Source organism: Sapajus apella, unplaced genomic scaffold (genome assembly GCF_009761245.1).
Source record: "Sapajus apella isolate SASKATOON/1434 unplaced genomic scaffold, GSC_monkey_1.0 scaffold30, whole genome shotgun sequence".
Lineage (NCBI taxonomy): Eukaryota > Metazoa > Chordata > Mammalia > Primates > Cebidae > Sapajus > Sapajus apella.
Window position 1 is genome coordinate 22,861,734 of NW_022436970.1, and position 20,000 is coordinate 22,881,733.

The window sequence follows — 20,000 nt, forward strand, 5'->3', positions numbered from 1 at the left end:
TCCCCTTGTGCTGAAGTTCTACACGTTGGTCCGGCTCTTCCCCTTGTTCTGAAGTTCTACACGTTGGTCCGGCTCTCCCCCTTGTTCTGAAGTTCTACACGTTGGTCCGGCTCTCCCTCTTGTGCTGAAGTTCTACACGTTGGTCCGGCTCTCCCTCTTGTGCTGACGTTCTACACGTTGGTGCGGCTCTTCCCCTTGTGCTGAAGTTCTACACGTTGAGGCGCCAAGTTTCTGTCCTCTGTCAAACACGAACAATATGCCTCTGACTCCAAACTTGACACCCGAGCCCTGGCCTCTGCTCTGAATTGCAGACTCACTTATACAACCACCTGCCTCACGTCTCCGTTCAAATATTGAAGACTCACCTCAGAGTTCATACACACGAAACATTACTCTTGATTGTCCCGCACCCTGCAAAAAAAATTTGTTTCCTCCTGTATTTGTAATATCGTGACTAATGCCGCCGTGATTCAGTGATATTCTCATGTAGCCATGTTTAATTACCTCTCAAGCTCCGACACATCCAGTGTGGACTCCTCTCCGCTCTGTCTGACCAGTGTTACAAGTCTCCCCACCTCTTCTCCCTGACCATCCCCGTGATCCTGGTCTCCATGGCCATTTACATGGCAACCCTGTGCCCACTTCCAAGCCACCAATGGCTTTCGCATACACCGAGAGGGTCCCGCACTTCCCATTACAAAGCGCCCAGTGGTCCGGGCACCGTGCTTGCTCTGGGCCCATCTCCTGCTGGCCTCTCCCCCTCTCGCCCACTGCTCACCAGGCCACGTGGCCTTCCTGCTTTTCTGCAGCAGCCAAGCTCATTGCTGCCTCAACTCAAAGTTCTTTCTCTGCATCTTCATCTAGTTCACTTCTCTGCTTGATCCACATCCTTCTCAAATAGCCTCTCTCCAGAGACGATGATTAAGGCATATCTGGCTAAAGCCGTCCTCCGAGAGTCAGCTTCCCTCTTCCTGGCTGTGTTTTTCTTCAGACTGCTTACCATTACTTGACGTCTGGCTGAGTTTTTATTTCTTTGTTGGCTCGCTGTCTTCATTGCCACCAGAATGCAAGCTTCATGAAAAGAGAACGGAATCAATCAGAAAACTTTTAGAGAGGAATGGTAAGCAGTCACATATGTTTTTCTTCCATATGTATTAAAAAGAAACTGCTAGAATTATTTTTTTAAATGAGAGAAAAAAAACGTAGAAGGTTAAGTTGCTTTACCCCCAATCTCCATTTGGCCTTTTGGAAAATTATTTAAAATCATTTTTCTTCAAATTTTAAGTTAATTTTACTCACTTTATCCAAGTACTTAGAAAACAAATGGAAATAAGAGGCTAAGAGTCTGTTTTCTGGATATACCGTGTCTTTTGTCTGACTACCACATTGAAAATCAGTCTTTGTGAAAAAAGAATTAGTCCATATGGGAATATTGACATGATACAAAGTTAATTATTGTTTATAGCTACTTGGAGTGAAGTGGTGGCCTAATCAGTTAAAAAAATACCTAACATAAGAAAAAAGCTGGGAATTGAAAGGGCACTTGAGAGGATTCCACATGAACTGTGGATACGGCTGGTGTTCACCTTGATTCATCATGGGCAGCCATGGTAGCAGAAGCACCGTGCTAGGAAGGAAACAGAGGCCACCGTGATCACGGGAGACCCGGGGATCACAGGTCTGCAGCCTGAGGATTGATCTGCCTTTGGAAAACAATCCATGAAACCAGAAAATGGATGGTTTGTGGAAACTGAGTTCTCCAGACGTTTTGGGCAAGCATGCTACTGACGGGCGCTGCCATGTGTCCTAGGATTGCCGAAGTCACAGCGAGCAAGCCCAGAGCAGCATTAGCTGCACTGATGACACTGACCAGAGACAGGCCAGGGGAGGCTGCCTCCTACTGGGACTCCAAACTCAAAGGATCCAGACTACGAGTTACTGGTACCAGTGACCAAGCTTGGGCGTCCTCCAGGGCCTCTGCCCGCCAGCCACAGCCCAGAGCCTGTGCCCAGGGCCTCAGAGAGACACAAGTCGGGACAGGCAGGCCAGGTCCGCTTTCCTGTCCTGAGCCAGCAGCCGCACCGCTGGGTCACTTCTGAAGAAATAGGGAGCAAGGAGACTAGAAGTGTTTCAGCAGAGTCCGGTCACGGCGTCCTGAGAGCAAGTGACGGGGTGCATGCTGACGGACGGGCAGGCAAAAGGCGGAATGGTGGGTTTGAAGGAACACTGGCTTTGGAGATTTGAAGGAGCCAGGTTTGAATCCCAACATATTCTTTTATTAGTTGAACATTAACGCGGACAACTGAATTTCTCTGAAATTCCTTTTCTCAGCTTGTGTTAATATGCAATACGCGATTTTGGGAACTGTTGTAAGGACTAAAGCAATACCTGTAAAATTTCTTGCACAAACTCAGTGTTCATGTAGAGTTATTGTGACTCCCTTGCTGTTGTGCTTATGAGGAAATATAAAGGGATATGAAATATAAAGGAATAAGAGTGATTTTTGTGAGAGGCAGGAGACAGGCTTGCAGAATACAGGATTCAGGTTATTTAGATAAAAATTCAGAAAGACACATTGGGCAAAGCTTTGGAACATGCACTGTGTGGAGTCAGCCTGGATCTTCTGGGTGGTCAATGAATAAGCATTTTTTGAGTCTTGAGCATTTCAGCAAGTTAAAAACCTCATTTGTGGATTACTTTAGAATGGAAAGGTCCATCGTGTTGCATTATTCTACAAAAGTTAACACAGCGGGGCTCAGCAGGCAAAGTGGGGCCATGCAGCTTCACACACGGTTTTCTGAGTCAACCCAAGAAAACAGCTCCATGTCCTGAAGGTTTTCCCAGTAAAGAGAGCGCATTTGCTGAGAGCTGACTCCACCGGTTGTCTCCGCGCAGCGACGCAGTTCTCACAGCACCCTGTTCTTGCCTTATTTTTCACAAGTGGTATTTGAACCCCAGAGAGGTTATGCCCTTGTTGCAAATCTATACCGGTATGTTGGTAAAACTGTTTAACATGCAGTTCTCTGGGGGAAAACAGTCCTTCTCTGTGTTATGATTTCCACTCATTGGCAGCTCGACCAATGTCAAGGCACCAGCCGGACACCACGCAGCTTACAGTCCTCAGCGCCTGACCCTCCACCCTCCCAAGCTGACTGTCCCGTCCCACACACACCTGGGGCCGCTACCGGGCTCCAGAAGCCCTTTCCAGAACCACCTGTCACTTCTCCCTGGTCTCATCTAGCTTTACATGCTAGTTTTTCACTTTCCTGAAGATTTTATTTGAGATGAGCATATTCCGTAGGAAAACAAACAGAAATTTAGACGTCATTATTTAATTCACAAATTATATTTGCATTTGCATTCAGGTTTGGGGTCTTCCAATCGGTTCTCTGTTATTCCCATTATCTCAACTCCAGAACACACTTTTATTAAAAGAGGACTTGCTTCATGTTTATACGGAGTTATCGTTTAATTGACAGAACTCTGGCCACTGACTCCCAAATCCCAGGCTTTCATTGAACCATGAGAGTCTCACTTTTGGAGGAAAGAAAAACAGCAAGAGTTCTGGTTACTGTCAGCATATTTTTAGCAAAATCTTCTGGTGAGGTTAACTGCTGAGAGAAAAAAATAACAATTTAAACTTATGTTAGCATAATTTTAAAAGCAAACTATTATTTCTTAAGATTTACTTTGTGTAAAATGCTGCGAAGGTGGTACTTTAAAAAACAATTATTTCTTAAATTTGAGCAAATATTTTTTGCCGATGAAGCAGTTCAGGTGTTGAGATGTTAAAAACAAGGAGCCCTTTGGTGACAGATTGGGGATTCAAGCAGGAATTTCTGAATTAAACCCTTTTTTCTACATGAGCTTCAGGAGGGAAATGTCAGTATTTGACTTCATTTTGGTTGCACATCTGAACTACATCAGGGGACTTTTCCCTTCATTGGACCAGGGCGAACCCCCAGTGGGCTCTCCCTGGGGAATCTGACCGCATCTAAATTTCCCCCAAGCCTTTTATTTTGTTTAACCCCTGCTCGTTTGAAGCACTCGATATGCACCAGCTATTGTTCTAGATACGGGAGCAAGGAGGTGAAGACCAAGGATAGAAGTTTGTGACGGAAATAAAAATATAGCAGAAGGAATTGAGCAATATAATATGTAAACAATGTATTTTTTCTAGGATAAAAGCTCCATAAGGCAGGAGCTATTTCTGGCTTGATTAGCTCTTAATCTGCTCTGTAGAACAGGGAGGAAGATACTAAATCATATCTGATGCATGCAGTTTTCATAAACGGAAGACCACGGAATGGGATATAAAATTTGAATGCTTTAAAATACAGATAAAATAGCTTGGGGTGTGGTAATCAGTATTTCTTTAGATATGGCCTTTATATTAAAGAACTATATTTATTAAAATGTATTATTCCATGATGTCATTTTATATTTCATTTTGCAAATAAATAATTAAAATATTTGGCAACAGTTGACCAGTTGACTTTTGTCTTTGTTTTAGGAGCAATGTGTGTGTATGTGTCAGTGTGTGTACACACAAATATACACACACACATAAACATATATACACATATACACATACACATACCTATATATGTATTTTTACATAAGTATATAAACATATATGTATATTTGCATACACATACAAGTGGAAACACATATGAAGAGACAGTTACATATGAAAACGTCAGTTATGCTACTGGAACTAGATGGCATGTTTTATAAATTCTAGCCAGCTTCTTTAATACTACTCATTAGTAAACACGAGACAGGCATTTTTGGCATAATAACAGGACCCCTGTTTCCCAAGCCTGTGGCTTAAAAGCAAGGATCTTGGGCAATTGTGGGTCCTGACAATGGCCCATATGTCATGTTGGGTATTATTTTTTATTAGGTGCTGGTGACCAGGCTCGCACCTTGATCCATTTTGTTAGCTTTGTTTGCACCCTCCGGTCCTTCCTGAATGAATATATGAAATGCCAGAGCTCAAATGTGATTGATAATTTTCCTACATATGACTAATTTTTAGATCTATCTCAACCAAAGCCTCACTTCACCCACAGAGCCTAGATTTCATTCTTCTGCAGCGTGAATGAGAGAAACTCATCCGTATTTTGCACTTCAGATAATGGGACCCTCCTACCTGCTCCCGACAGCCAGGAGGATATTTTAGCATAACATTTAATCATCTTCACACACACACACATGCATGCATAATTTCTTGCTTGTGAAAACACCAAATGTCTCTAAACATGAAGCCGCATCTTCTGAAAACTGACCAAACTAAAGCAACAGCAGCATTGGCCAAAGTCAAGTCTACTTCCTTTTTTTTTTTTTTTTTTCCTGAGATGGAGTCTCCCTCTGTCTCCCAGGCTGGAGTGCAATGGCACAATCTTGGCTCACTGCAACCACCGCCTCACAGGTTCAAGCGATTTTCCTGCCTCAGCCTTCTAAGTAACTGGAACTGCAGGCACACACCACCACACCCGGCTCATTTTTTGTATTTTTAGTAGGGATGGGTTTTTACCATGTTGTCCAGGCTGGTCTCGAACTCCTGAGCTCAGGCAATCTGCCTGCCTCGGCCTCCCAAAGTGCTGGGATTACAGGCATGAGCCACCGTGTCCGGCCAGTCAAGCCTACTTTTAAATCTCTCCAACCTGAACCAAACTAAGACTGTTATGATTTTGTATACAGCTTCAAGTTGCCATGCCCTATAGGAAAAATCCTGCATGAAATCTTCAACCCTTTTACCCCGTGTCCAGAAAGTATTTAATGTATAGCAAACACATCATTACGACAGGTGTAGAACTCCAAGGTCCTTTCCGGTCAAGCCTCCCTTGAGACAGGAGGCCCAGGCCATTCTTGACACTTACCTTTCAGTCTGTGTGGCATTGCCTGTGTTCCGTTTTGAGCGTAGAAGAGATTAGACATCTTTTGTTCATCTGTTTGAGCCACAGGACATTCTTCCCTGGCTATCACAGATTGGATAAACATGCACCACTGCCAGCTGTAAGTGTATTTCCTTCTCCCATGCCAAAAAATATCGATTTTTTTTTGTGAAAAAAGTATGCCTGTGACAGTTAATTTTATGTGCAGATTTCAGATTTGCCAATCTCCAAAATTGCATGAGCTGATTTCTTAAAATTTCATCTCTCATTGTACATGTATATGCGTACATGTCTATGTCTCTATACCTAAGTATGTCTATTATGTGTGTATATGCATATGAACATGTCTATGTGTATTGTATGTCTATACAAATGTGTGTGTCAGCATCTATATCTCTGTGTATATGTCTATGGATATTTGTATGTCTCTGTGTATGTCTCTGTGTATGTGTGTTTCTACGTATTGTGTGTGTCTGTGTCTGTGTCTATATGTATGTGTATATATCTATGTCTATGTGTATGTGTATGTCAATATTTATGTCTCTGTGAATATCTATTGATTTTTGTATGTCTCTATGTGTGTGTACATGTGTATGTGTATGTCTGTGTCTATATACATATGTCTATGTGTCTGTGTATGTATATGTGTACACCTGTTTGTATGCCTGTATCTATGTGTGTCATATCTATATGTATGACCATGTCTATATGTGTATATATATATTTGCATGCCTATGTGTGTATGTGTGCCTATGTCTATATGTATGTGTATGTCTATATGTATGTACACATCCTATTGGTTCTGTTTCTTGGCAGAATCCTGTCTTGTAGAATAGCCACATAAAAATACTTCTTTGCAGTTAGAGTCTGTCTGTCACAGTAACAACTCGTGGCCAGCTAGCTGAAGAATGACTCAATGTGGTTTTGGAAAATGATCTCATTTTCTTGTAAAAACAAGTGAATTTTATGGCCTGCCTCCCTTTTCCCTCTTCATCCTCTTCCCTTCCCTCTAGTCTGGAGAGCAAAACTAGTCATTCCTTGGATTTTAGAAGCACATCGACTAACCAAGAAAGAAGGGCAAAAATAACCATATTCCCAAATATATTGTGGTAAACTGCAGAACATCAAGTTAGAAGAAAACCGTAAATGCAAGCAAAGAGAAAAGGGTGATTATTAAACAATTCAACTTCTAGTTGTCTTCTCATCGGCAAAAACAGAGGCTAGAATAGAGTTAAGAAGACATTTTAAAGAAAATTAGCAATCCACTTAGATTTCCACAGTAAAATAATTTTTTAACTTATAAGTCAAGATATAATCAACATATTTTCAAAGATTCAGAGTGTTTATCACACATAGACTCCAAATCCAAGTAAGAATAAAGGAGGTAATTACAGGGAAAGCAATTGTTCCTTAAAAGGAATAAATTGAGATGTAGAAATGAAAGTGAAAAAAAAGATGATGGTAAACACATATATAGACCTAAATAAGCATCGGCTGTGCAAAATGACAATATGATTAATCATTTCATATAGTTTAAAATTAAAGTGGGCCATTATTTCTGGCAGCATGATAGATTATATTTCTAAACAAATCTTTTCCTATACCTTCTCCTGAGAACAAATGAAAAGGCAGAATATTTGAGGTTTGCAACTGATGGCAAATAAGAACATGAGGTTATGATTGGCATTCACAGCTGGCGACCACAGCAACCGAAAGGTCCTCAGGAACCCTTGATGGGACCCATCCCTAGTGATGGCTTAGAACACCACCTGCCTGCAGAGAAAGGGACTGAGAAGCAAACAGGACTGTTTGGGAAATACAATAATAACAACAAAGACAGCATCCCTTGAGAATGTGGAATGATAGATCTCTGTGACTCTTGTCTTGACTTCAAATGTATGATCTTAGTTTGGTTGTGGGAACCCAAGCAGGGTATTTCAATTTAGTTAACCCCAGGTTGTTACTATCTTTCAGTGCCTGAAAATATTAGTAAATATTCTCTGCAAAAGGAAAGCCTCAATTCCGTCCATAGAATTAAGGTAAATAATAATAATAATCTAAACATCATGCCATCATAAATCACAGCAAGCAGAAATCCAGAGAAAATAAGGACAAATTGGCAACAGCAAATTAGACCTTCTTGTACTTGAGGGAACAGAATAATCCCAGATAGTTTACAATAAGAAATAATAATTTAGGATGTAAAAGATAGGATTAAAAATAAGCAAGCCATAATTCATTAGAAAAAGTGGTTAAGTAGAGGCTGGGCACAGTGGCTCATGCCTGCAATGCCAGCATTTTGGTAGGCCAAGATAAGCAGATCCCTTGACCACACAAGTTTGAGACTAGCTTGGGCAACATGGGGAAACCCCATCTTTATGAAATACATTAGCAAGCTGGGTATGGTGGCACACACCTGTAGTCTCAGCTATTCAGGAGGCTGAGGTGGGAAGATAGCTTGAGCCCAGGAAGCAGAGGTTGCAATGAGCTGAAATTGTGCCCCTGTGCTCCAGCATGGGTGACAGAATGAAATGTTGTCTCATTTTTTTTTAAGTGGTTAAGTAGATTTGAAAAAGAATCTTATTTGGTTAAATAATTTATTTGTTTTAGAACTTAATCTAGAATTTTGAAAGTACAGAAGTACAGACGTTGCAGATAAAAACTTAGTAACAAAAACAATGAATGTTTAAGATATCAGATTCAAAGCAGTCAAAAAGTAAATCAATGAGCTGGAAGATATATCAGAAAAAAAATTACTCATAATGGTAGGTGGACAAGGTAAGGGAATGATGAAAGATAAATTAAGACAGCAAAGATGAAACAACATGGTTTAACTTAATCAACATAGATCACAGTGCGATAACAATAATCAATGTCCCAGAAAATTGGAATAGAAGCTGCAAGATAGCTAATAACACAGCAAAGCCTAATATATACATATTTACCAGTTTAAAGGTACTGGTCTAAGTGTTATAAATGTTTAAACTCATTTAATAATCCTATAATGTTTATAAAAATTTATAAGCCTATAATCATATAATATTTGTGAAACTATTATTCCCATTTTAAGTATAAAGAGACTGAGGCATCAGAAAGTTAAATAACTTTACCAAGGCCACAGTGTTCTTAAGTTGTAAAAGCACGATTTGAACCTTGACCTCTAAATGTCTGCCTGCAGAGCTTGGACCATCAGTCACTCCAGAGCTTAAACTTTTAATCACTTTTCTATTTGATACAGTAATGACTAAAGAATTTTCCAAAATCTTTCAAGGATAAATTTTCTGAATTGTCTCAGTTTTTTAGTAAATCTAAAACTGTTCTACAATCAAGTATATTATAAATATAAATAGATATAATGGAGGTCAAGAGTGGAAGCTAGGGAGAAGAGATGATGGTGTATGTAGGAAATGTCAGGTCCTTGCTTTACAGAGTGTGAAGTCTGGAGAAATTGCCTAAAGATTTAAAATTTAAGTTAAAAGATAATGACAGAGGAAATAATGAAGGGATATATATGTATATTTGCACACATACATCTGTATGTATATAAGTGTTATATAATATACATTTTATATACGTTATAATGCAATATATTATAGCTACATAAAATTATATATAATTTTATAATTTACTATATATATATAGTGCATTACAATATATAGTACATTCCATGTAATATAAAAATTAGATATTAATATATAATTATATCACATATGATTATTATAGATTACATATAATTTAATGTAGCCATAACATATTGCATTATAAGCCAAAATATGTTACATTATATATGTATACATATATATAAAACTACAACCGCTAAATCCACATTTATCACAGCAAATCCTCGATAGACTATATATTAAATAGACAAAAAACGTAGGATAAGCATTTGATTTAGCAATGTGAAGGTATTCATCAGAACTAAAACCAGAAACACTTGGGAGTGGTGCTGGGAGGATCCTGGGAAGATAACAGGAGGGAACACCAGGAGTCCTCCCCACAGAGACAATGCTCACATGGCAGAATCTGTTTGATGTAACTATTTTGAAACTCTGGAGGCTCTTGTAGGCTTGCTCTTCCAAAGAAATGCTTGGGCATTAGGTGTAGTTAATTTAGGTCGATTTCATCTCACAGAAGTGCAGCAGCTACTCATCCCCCACCCCAGCTCCATGGCAGGCAGCTGCACACGTGTTTCTGCACACAGCTTGAGGAAAGCAGGGTGGGCAAAAAGACCCCAAATATCAAGGATCTGAGCTCTGGTCGTCTGCTGCTGCTTCTGATCAAAGAGGTACAGAAAAAGCAGTGGGTGGTCATCACTGTTTAACCTTCCCTGACAGTGGCAGCCCCCTTTCACTCCAGCTCAAGTGACTTCCAAGGATTTGAAAAGTCTGGCGAGACATTAAAGACTAGGACATTCAAAAGCAGCTGCATGTATGGAAAAAATCAGAAAGTAACCTAAGACTCAGAAAAAAACCTGAGAAGACCTTAAGTTTACACCTCAGGCTGATCTTCAAAACAGAGACAGTTTACAATAAATGAAAAAAAAATAGCCAAAAACCTTAAAAACAATAGGAAAAGGGGAGAATATGATTTTTAGTTATCACATTTTTAGATGCAAATGTCTGTTTGTCAATTAAAAAAAATGCACAAGGCATAGAAAAAAAAAATAAGAAGATATGGCTTATTCAAAGGCAAAAAAAAAAAAAAATCAATAGAAACTGTCCCTAAAAGAGACCCTAATGACAGATCTACTAGACAAAGACTTTTAAAAATTATTTTAAACATGCTCAAAGAAAGAAAGATGTAAAAAAAACTCAAGAAAACCATGTGTAAGCAAAATGAAAATATCAATTTTTTTAAAAGACAACCTGGAAAGAAACAAACAAAAAATTCTGGAGCTGAAAAATACAATAACTGAAATGAAGAATTCACCAAAGGGACTCAAAGGCAGATTTAAGCAGGTAGAAGTAATTAATAGTTTATGTCTTTGGTCACAGAATAAATAAAAATATAGTTTTATGACATCAATAAATGAAAGGTTTGAGGACAGAGTTATAAAGGATCATAATTTCTGTATGCCATTGAAGTTAAACTGGTATGAATTCTAGTAGTGTGTTATAACTTCAGGATATTTAATGTAATCCCATGGGAATCACAAATAAAATAGCTATATGATATATGCAAAAGGAAATGAGAAAGAAATTAAAATGTTTCACTATAAAACTCAGCTAAACACAAAAGAAGACAGTAATGCAGAAAATAAGGGACAAAAAAGCTATACAGCATTACAGAAACAAACAGCGAAATGACAGAAGTTAGTCTCCCATTATCAGTAATTACTTGAAATGTAATGAATTAAATTCTCAAATCAAGACAGATATCGACAGAATAGATATTAAAAACAACAACACCATGATCCAATTATATGTGGTCTATATGAGACTACTTTAGGTCCAAATATACAAATAGATTAAAATTGCTGACACATGCTACAACATAGGTGAACGGTGAGAACATGATGCTAGGTGAAAGAAGCCAGTAGCAAAAAGACAAAAGCCATTTCATTTCACTCACATGAGATACTCAGAGTAGTCAGAATCATAGAGGTGTAAAATCGAATGGTGGTTGCTGGGCTTTGAGGGGAGAGAAATGGGGAAATTATTGTTTAATGGATATAATTCTCAGTTTTGCAAGATGAAAAGAGTCAGGGAGATGGACAATGGTGATGGTTGCATAAGCATTATTAATGTATCTAATAATATATTATTTTACACTTAAAATGGTTAATGTGCATGTTATATGTATTTTACCCCAATTTAAAAAATGGGGTAAAATTGTGCTGGAGATTCTAAGCAAAGATATCAGCCAAAAATAAAAATTATAAGGATTTGAAAAAAATATTGCATATCTCTCCATTGATGTTACAAACTACACTGGTAACAAATTAACTATATTTAGTTAGATAACAAAAAAGATGAAAAAGACAACCTACGACAATGCCAAGAATCTGAAGTGATCCAAAGTTTTCTCCAGTGAAATCAAAGTAATTTAGTACAGTGGATTTCAAGACCTTCCTATAAGAACCAAAATTATCTAGCAGTCCTGATTTCTCCATGGAGTTAAAAGTCATCAGAGAGTGTGAGTCACTTTTGAAGGGCTCACTGAAGAATAAAGTATAAAAGACTTCAAGCAGTCAGGGAAGGAGAAAATAACTCTAAAGAAATTACCAAGGAGTTATACATATCTCCAGTTGTATATAACAGAAAAATACAACTTATCAAACACTCACTGGCTTGGCACAGTGGCTCACACCTGTAATCACAGCACTTCGGGAGGCCCAGGCAGGCGGATTGCTTGAATCCAAAAATTCGAGATCAGCCTGGAAAACATAGTGAGACCCTGTCTTTAAAATACGTACATTACATAAAATACATAACATACAAAAATTGGCTGGGTGTAGCGGCATCCACCTGTAGTCCCAGGTACTCAGGAGACTGAGGTGGGAGGATCACCTGAGCGCAGGGAGGTCGAGGCTACAGTGAGCTGGAATTGCAGAGGAGACCCTGACACAAAACAAAAGCAAACAAACAAAACCCTAACAAACACCCACATGGTTCTGTACTCTCTGGGAAGATGGCGTATGTTGAGCAAAGTCATAGTCTAACTGGACAGGCCAGGCAAAGGTTCCTCACATGCAAACTGCAGATGCAGGGGTTTTTATGACTCTTCTAGGAGCTTATGTCTGGAGTGGGAAGTGTTCACTGCCAACCCAATGGCTCACCAAATGTAGGCCACATCAATAGGGACCCTTGGGAGAACTGGTTTGGTTCAGATCCTTCGTAAGGCATTAAGTCAGCTTTAGAAAAGCATCCAGAAGCTCTTGTGAAAGCAGGCTTTTCCATTTATACCTGCTTGCACCTGCCTGGGAGATGTCAAAGCCAAATACGGTTTCACTGCAATGGGATCTGTTTTAACTCATTGTATACAGATCACAGAATGTATCCCATTCTACCTGAAATGCTATCTTTCAAGCCTTAGTTGGAATAACCACCATCTACAGACCTTACCTCCCACCTTTCACTCCCTCCACCCACACCTTTTCTAATGCTAAAAATCCAGACTTTCCTTCCTCAGCAATTACTGTGAATTTTTGTTTTATTTCCTTGCTTGGCAAATAAGTGAAGTCAGTTTTGTTTGAAATAACACAGGTGGTGCTTCATAGGGCACTGGGTTAGAGGTAAACAGGAGCAGAGTGGAGATGGTGGCCTCCATTACAAACCCTCAGACACTACTTGATAGAGTCATTTCACTAATGTGTGGTTTGATTAAATTGAACCATATATAATTTCCATTTGAATAGACAAACAACAGCAGAATATTCTAAATTTATGAAGTTTTACTTAGTTCAATGATATATTAGGCAAACCCTTATAAAGAAAAAAGATCCTAGGACTTGAAGTTACCAATTAGCAATTCTTACAAATGGAATCTGTTTTAGTTTGAAGATGCGTCATATTACTGAAGATTTTCCACATCTGAAACTAAGTAAAAGAATTCTGTGAAAGTATATTCTCTAAGTATTCATTGTTGTCCAAGCCATGCATTTATTATAGCTGTTTCTCTCACTTTTTCCTTAAGAATTTATCAATTTAAAAATACTTAATATATTATCAACACAGTATGCTTATTTTTAATTCTTGTTAATTGAAAAATCTGGCTGAATGGTGATGAACACTGAGACCAAAATTCTATATTTTTAATTTGATTAAATTACCTCATTAATTTTTGCCACAACCTTTACATAGAATGCACTCTATATTTTTATTTAGTTGAATTCTAAAATAGATATGATTAAAGTACTGATACAATTCTCCAGTTTTGATTTACATATTTGTAGTCATATTCCTTGAACTTTTCTAAGTAGTTTCTTGATAGACGATAGTCACATTAATTTAAATTTAACATTTTATTCTCAACATTTGTCTCTTAATTTAGCTATTTTTTCCATTACTTACATACTTTTTGCACCTATCACTTTAGGTTTGTTAATTTTTTTTTCTTTTTAGATGTATATATACATATGCATGTGTGTGTGTGTGTGTGTGTGTGTATACATGTATGTGTGTGTACTTTCTTTTTTTTCTGAGTGAATAGCAGTAGGGTAGGATGGAGTTGTGGGAGCATTGACAGGGTGCAAGCAGATAGGAGACCTGTCTGGCTTGATTCTGTCCTAACTAGCAGGTGCATTTGACCAAGTCACTTTCAAATATCTCTCACTTGCTAATCTACAAAAGGAGGATTGTGTGTTGACCATTGTTTGGTTTTCCTAGTGGCAGATTTTACAATTGCATGAACTGTAGCTATACCCACTCCATTTGTCTGATGTGTAAGAAACTTACTCAAAGTTATGGACACAGAATATATAAACGCAGTGCTTCTCAGTTGCTGTCTTCCCATTCATGACACCACATGCCTTAAATTTCTACTGGTACCTATAGTGATTCAGAAACTATACCTGCAACTCCTAAAAGTCATTACCAAATGAAGGAATCTTATGTTTTTAAAAGTGGGCCAATTTTAGACCACACTTTATGACTGCTGGAATTACTCCCACATAGAACCAACAACTGGGTCCAACAACCCATTCCATTGAGAAATTATAATAGCACAGTTTAACATACCATCAAAAAGTGAATTCCCAAGCAACTTAATTTTAGTTCTTAGGTTCTCAATAACCAGTTTCTTTTTAAACGATGACTGAATTGCCGAATGCTGGCTAAATACACAGTTGATTACAAAGCATCATGCTCACACATTGACTTTATAAGTAATCTGTTAAATTGCGTCTTTTCTCCTCTTTGGGTTGTTTTTATTAATGTTTGATTTTGAATAAATGCCTAGAAATGTCCCCACTTTCCTCTCAAATACTTAGACCAGAAATAAAAATGTAAATGTACCCCAGAACCGCCTTCGTATGTGCTAATTATAAGTGAATACACCCATCTACTCATTCTGCTAATTAACCATTAACAAACATGGTGAACATTCAGAAATCAAACATATATATTAAGCCTTACATAGTTCGTATCTTGATTATTTTGGCATTGACTTCTGTAAATAATTTGTTATAATTTATGACACTGAATTTTTACCATATCTGGCAGCTGGAATTATGAAGCAATGAAGAAACAAAACCAGTTGGTTTATATATCATAGCATTTTTGGTTAAGACCGATATCAGGTTTGTAGTTGTTATATTTGCTGGCACATTATAAGTCGTCTGCCTTTTAAAGCACTTCTAATAATTTTAAAATATATTTGTTTTTAAACAGTCGACATGGTAAAGCAGAATTACTTTTTTTTCTCAGCGGTGCAGATAGTGCATAAAGGTCACCTGGACAACAATTTGTTTATTTAAAGCAATTACACAGACAAGAAAAAGAAATTATGCTTGGAAATCATGGTCCTATACGTCATATATTGGGAAAGAGGCTACTCATTTGAGCACTCTTGAGAGCATTTATACTCTTAAGCTCAGTTATAAATTTTGGTCTCACAAATCAAGGACCTTTCCAAAGACATATAACCATGGAAAATGCCACTTAAAGTATTGACCAGAAAGGGAATTTCATTGGCTAAGGCAGTTGATCTTAACGGTGGGTTAAAGTTACGTCAAATTAACCGAGGCACATAAAATTTGTATTTATAACTTAGCTATGATGTATATTGCTTGCTTACTAAGAATATAGGAATTTTTTTCGCGACATTTTTAAACCCAACAAAAGTAATATCAAGAGATCTTCTCATTTCAGATGATATGTTTTGGAAATCACCTTTTTGTTGGCTCTGAACAAACCTGTGCTTTCTTGATAGGCAGATAAGTCATTATACGAAAAATATACTTGCACACACATGTCTATAACAGCACAAATTGCAATTGCAAAAATGTGGAACGGGCCCAAATGCCCATCAATCAACAAATAGATTTAAAAAAAGCTATGTTATAGTCTCACTCACCAGTGGGAGCTAAGCTATGAGGACACAAAGGCATAAGAATGATCCAGTGGACTTTGGGGACTCGGTGGGGAAAGGTTGGGAAGAGGGTGAGGGATAAAAGACGACAAGCTGGGCTCATTGTATACTACTCGGGGGACGGGTACACCAAAATCTCAGAAATCACCACAAAAAAAAATTACTCATGTAACCAAATACCACCTGTTTACCAAAAACCTATGGAAATATATACTTTTTAAAGAAGATAAGAGATCAATAATTACAGTAGCCAATGCTTTCTGTAGATGTGGCCAAGTCACCATGTCAGAAATGGTAGTACATGTAAGAAGAAAGGGTATATGTCTTTCTTAATACAGACATTACAAATACATGGAGTTAAGATACCTCACAAATTCAAGTCCTTCAAAATTCTGCTTTCTCTATATCTGCCCTCTCTCTCTCTCCCTTTATATATATGTAAATATATATGCAAATGTAATATATACATACATTTATATATATTTAAAGTTCATCCATGTTGTACTTCACTATGTTCTTTTTATTGGCAAAATGTTTTCTATTTTGTGGAGAGACCACATTTTGTTTATCCATTTAACCAGTTGATGGAAATGTAGACTGTTTCCATTCTTAGTCTGGTATGAATAGTTTTGCTATGAACACCTGTGTATCAGTTTTTGTGTCCACATATGTTTTTATTTCTCTTGGCTATATACCTAGAAGTCAAATTTCTGAGTCATGTGTATATATTCTTTGGGGGAATGTTAATTCAAATCTTTTGTCAATTTTTAGTTGAGTTCTTTGACTTTTATTGTTGAGTTATAAGATTTGCTTTTTAACAATATATTTTGGATATAAGTCTATTATCAGATATATATTTTCTCCCAATCTGTGTGTTGTCTTTTCACTTTCTAATAGTGACCTTTTAATCACAAAATTTTTTAGTTTTAAGTTCAATTTGTTTATTTTTTCTTATTATGTTTGCTTTCCATGTAGAAATCTTTTTCTAAAACAAGACCATGAATGCTTACTCAGATGACTTTTGCTTTTTAACAGTTATATACTCGTAGCTCTTATATTTAGCTGTGATCCATTTTGAGTTAATTTTTGTTCATGATATGAGGTAGGAGTCCACTTTCACCATTTTTCTTATAGAAACCTAATTGTCACAGCATCATTTCTTTAAAATAAAATTATTTATCATTGAAGTTTTGTGGCATCTTTGTCAAAATAAATTTACTGTAAATGTAAGGGCCTATGTCTAATCTCTCAATATGCCCCATTGATCTTTATGTCTGTTCTTACAGCAGCACCACACTGACTTTGATAATTGTAGCCTTGTCATAAATTTTAAAGTAGGAAAATAAAAGTTCTCCAACTTTGTTCTTTTTCAGGATTGTTTTGCTATTTTAAGTACCTTTTATTTTAATATGGAATTTTATAATTGGGTTTTCAATGTCTGCAACAGAAAAGAGATATTATTTTAATATAGATTGCATTGTCTGTAGACTAATTTGAGGAGTATTGTCATCTTAACAATATTGTCTTCAAATCCCTGAACACGAATTATTTTTCCACTTATTCAGATCATTTTTAGTTTATCTCAACAATGTAATATAGTTTTTAGTGTACCAGTCTTGGCTTTCTTTTGTTAAATTTTCTAAGAGTTTTATGCTTTTTGGTGTTATTGTGAATGGACTTTTTTTTTTTTTTTAGTTTTAGTTTTATTTGAATTATTTATTGCTAGTATACAGAAGTAAATTTCATTTTTGTATATTAATCTTATATCTTGCAACTTTACCAAACTCCTTTATTAGTTGTACTGTTTTTTTCAGTAGATTTCTTGGAGTTTTGTGCATTCAAAACTATGTTCTCTTGTGAATAACAACAGCTTTACAACTTTCTCATCCATCTCAATGTCTTTGTTCATGTTTCATGCTTAACTGCCTAGTTATAACCTGCAGGACAATGTCTAATAAAATTGCACACTCTTGTCTTATTCCTGATCTTGGAGAAAAAGCACTACACACTTTTCCATAAGTATGATGCCACTTGTAGATTCTTCAAATATGCCTTTATCAGATTGGGAAAGTTTTCTTTTTACACTGATTTTTTTTTTTGAGGGGTTTCATCACTACTGGGTATCACCATGACTGAGAATTTTTCAAGTATTTTTAAGAAACTATTGAGATAATTGTTTTTTTCTCTTTATATTATTAATCAAAAGTATTACATTAATAGATTTTTCCATGTTACACAAGAGTCACATATTTGAAATTAATTTGATCAAGATACATAATATTTGTATATCTTGCTGCATTTGGTTTGGTAGCATTTGCTTTACAATTTTTACTATTTATTCATGAGCAATATTGGTCTCTACCTTTCCTTTTTTGGAATATTTTTATCTGGCTTTGGTATCAAAGTAATACCAGCTGTATCAAATACACTGAGAAGTGGTTCCTCTTTATCTTCTGAATAAATCCATGAAGGTTTCATAAAATTCACCAGGGAAACCATTCAGGAGACACTAAGTAACAAGACCCACCTAGCTATTTTCTTTTTTTTTTGAGGTGAAGTCTCACTGTGCCACCCAGGCTGGGGTGCAGTGGCGCAATCTTGCCTCACTGCAAACACCGCCTCCTGCGTTCAAGAGAGTCTCCTGCCTCAGCCTCCCAAGTAGCTGGAATTACAGGTGCTCACCAGTTAATTTTTGTATTTTTAGTAGAGGCCTCTTCCCAATTATCTCTATTCACTCTTTCTGACATTTCTTTCAAATATCTCCCCTATTGTGTGGTATATTTGCGTGAAGCAACATCCTACCGAATAAATGGGGTGAAAACACTCCAATTGTGAAAATTCAGGGTTCTGTTCCTGTGACGTCAATCAAAATCAATAATTTTCAGTCTGTACGATTGCAGAAGGAACAAAAGTAAAGATTAGTGTAATTTATACTATGTACAACTGATGCAGTATAAACTAAGAAAGTGCTAAACGTCACAATTTTATTTTTTCCTAATCATATCTCAACCCACCTCAACCCACCTCCCATTAAACACAAACAAACCAGCAAACAAAACCATCAGAAGATAGTGAAGGAAGCCACACCACGGAAGAGCTGTGGCCGGCCAAAAGACAAGTGCCAGTTTTCAAATGTGTCCTGTTGGACTTTGCACGCTCTTGCCACACTGCATTCTTAGCTGTACTAAGGTAAGCTTAGAGATTTGGGGCTGTTTAAAATAGTTTTTACATAGTCTGTCAATCATTGTTAATCACTAGCATACTTTTAAAATTACTGATATTTTGGTATCTTCTAATGTAATGTCCCATTATGTTTTGGAATATGTTCTTAGCTAATCTCAGATGAGATGTGGAAAGGGAGATGCTCGTGGTTCCAGAGGAGGTATCCAAGCAGAACGCAACATTTCCCACAGTCTCAGACCTTACAGAGATCAGTTTGTGTGCTATTCACATTTCAGGTTTTGACAAACCTTGAGTCTCTGGGATAGAGAGTGGGAGAATGAAGGGTGTTTCTAATTGACTTTAGACATACAAGCATGCTTTCTTCTGCCAACATAGCACAGTGTGGCACATTTTAAAAATCCAGTTGTTTTACCTTTGCAGTTAGTGGAAATTATCCCCACATCCTGCAAATAGATTGGCGTGCAGTGTTTGGTGATGATGTAAACTTTCATTCTGTTCTTTGCTTTCATAGGTAGTTCAGTGTGAAGTTAGTTTGGGCCATCTGTAGGACATTTAGAAGCTTTTTTAAATTGGAAAACATTTCCCTTTGGGAATATATTTTATTTCCCAAATAATTTTGATATATTGCATATCCATTAATAAATTATTTAATTTTAAATGAGTCATTTAATGTGAAAATTAATTTTAGTTTTTGAAGAGGGATGCATATATTATATTATAATGTCATTTTTAGAACACATTTTCTTTCAATTTTTTATGCTTTATTCTGGGCTTAAGCATGTTCTTATTTAATTTGTTGAAATCTCAGGGAAAAAAAAACCTCTCCATTGGTATTGAAACAAGATTTATAATAAAACAGTACAGGTATAAGTTTTGACACGTCCA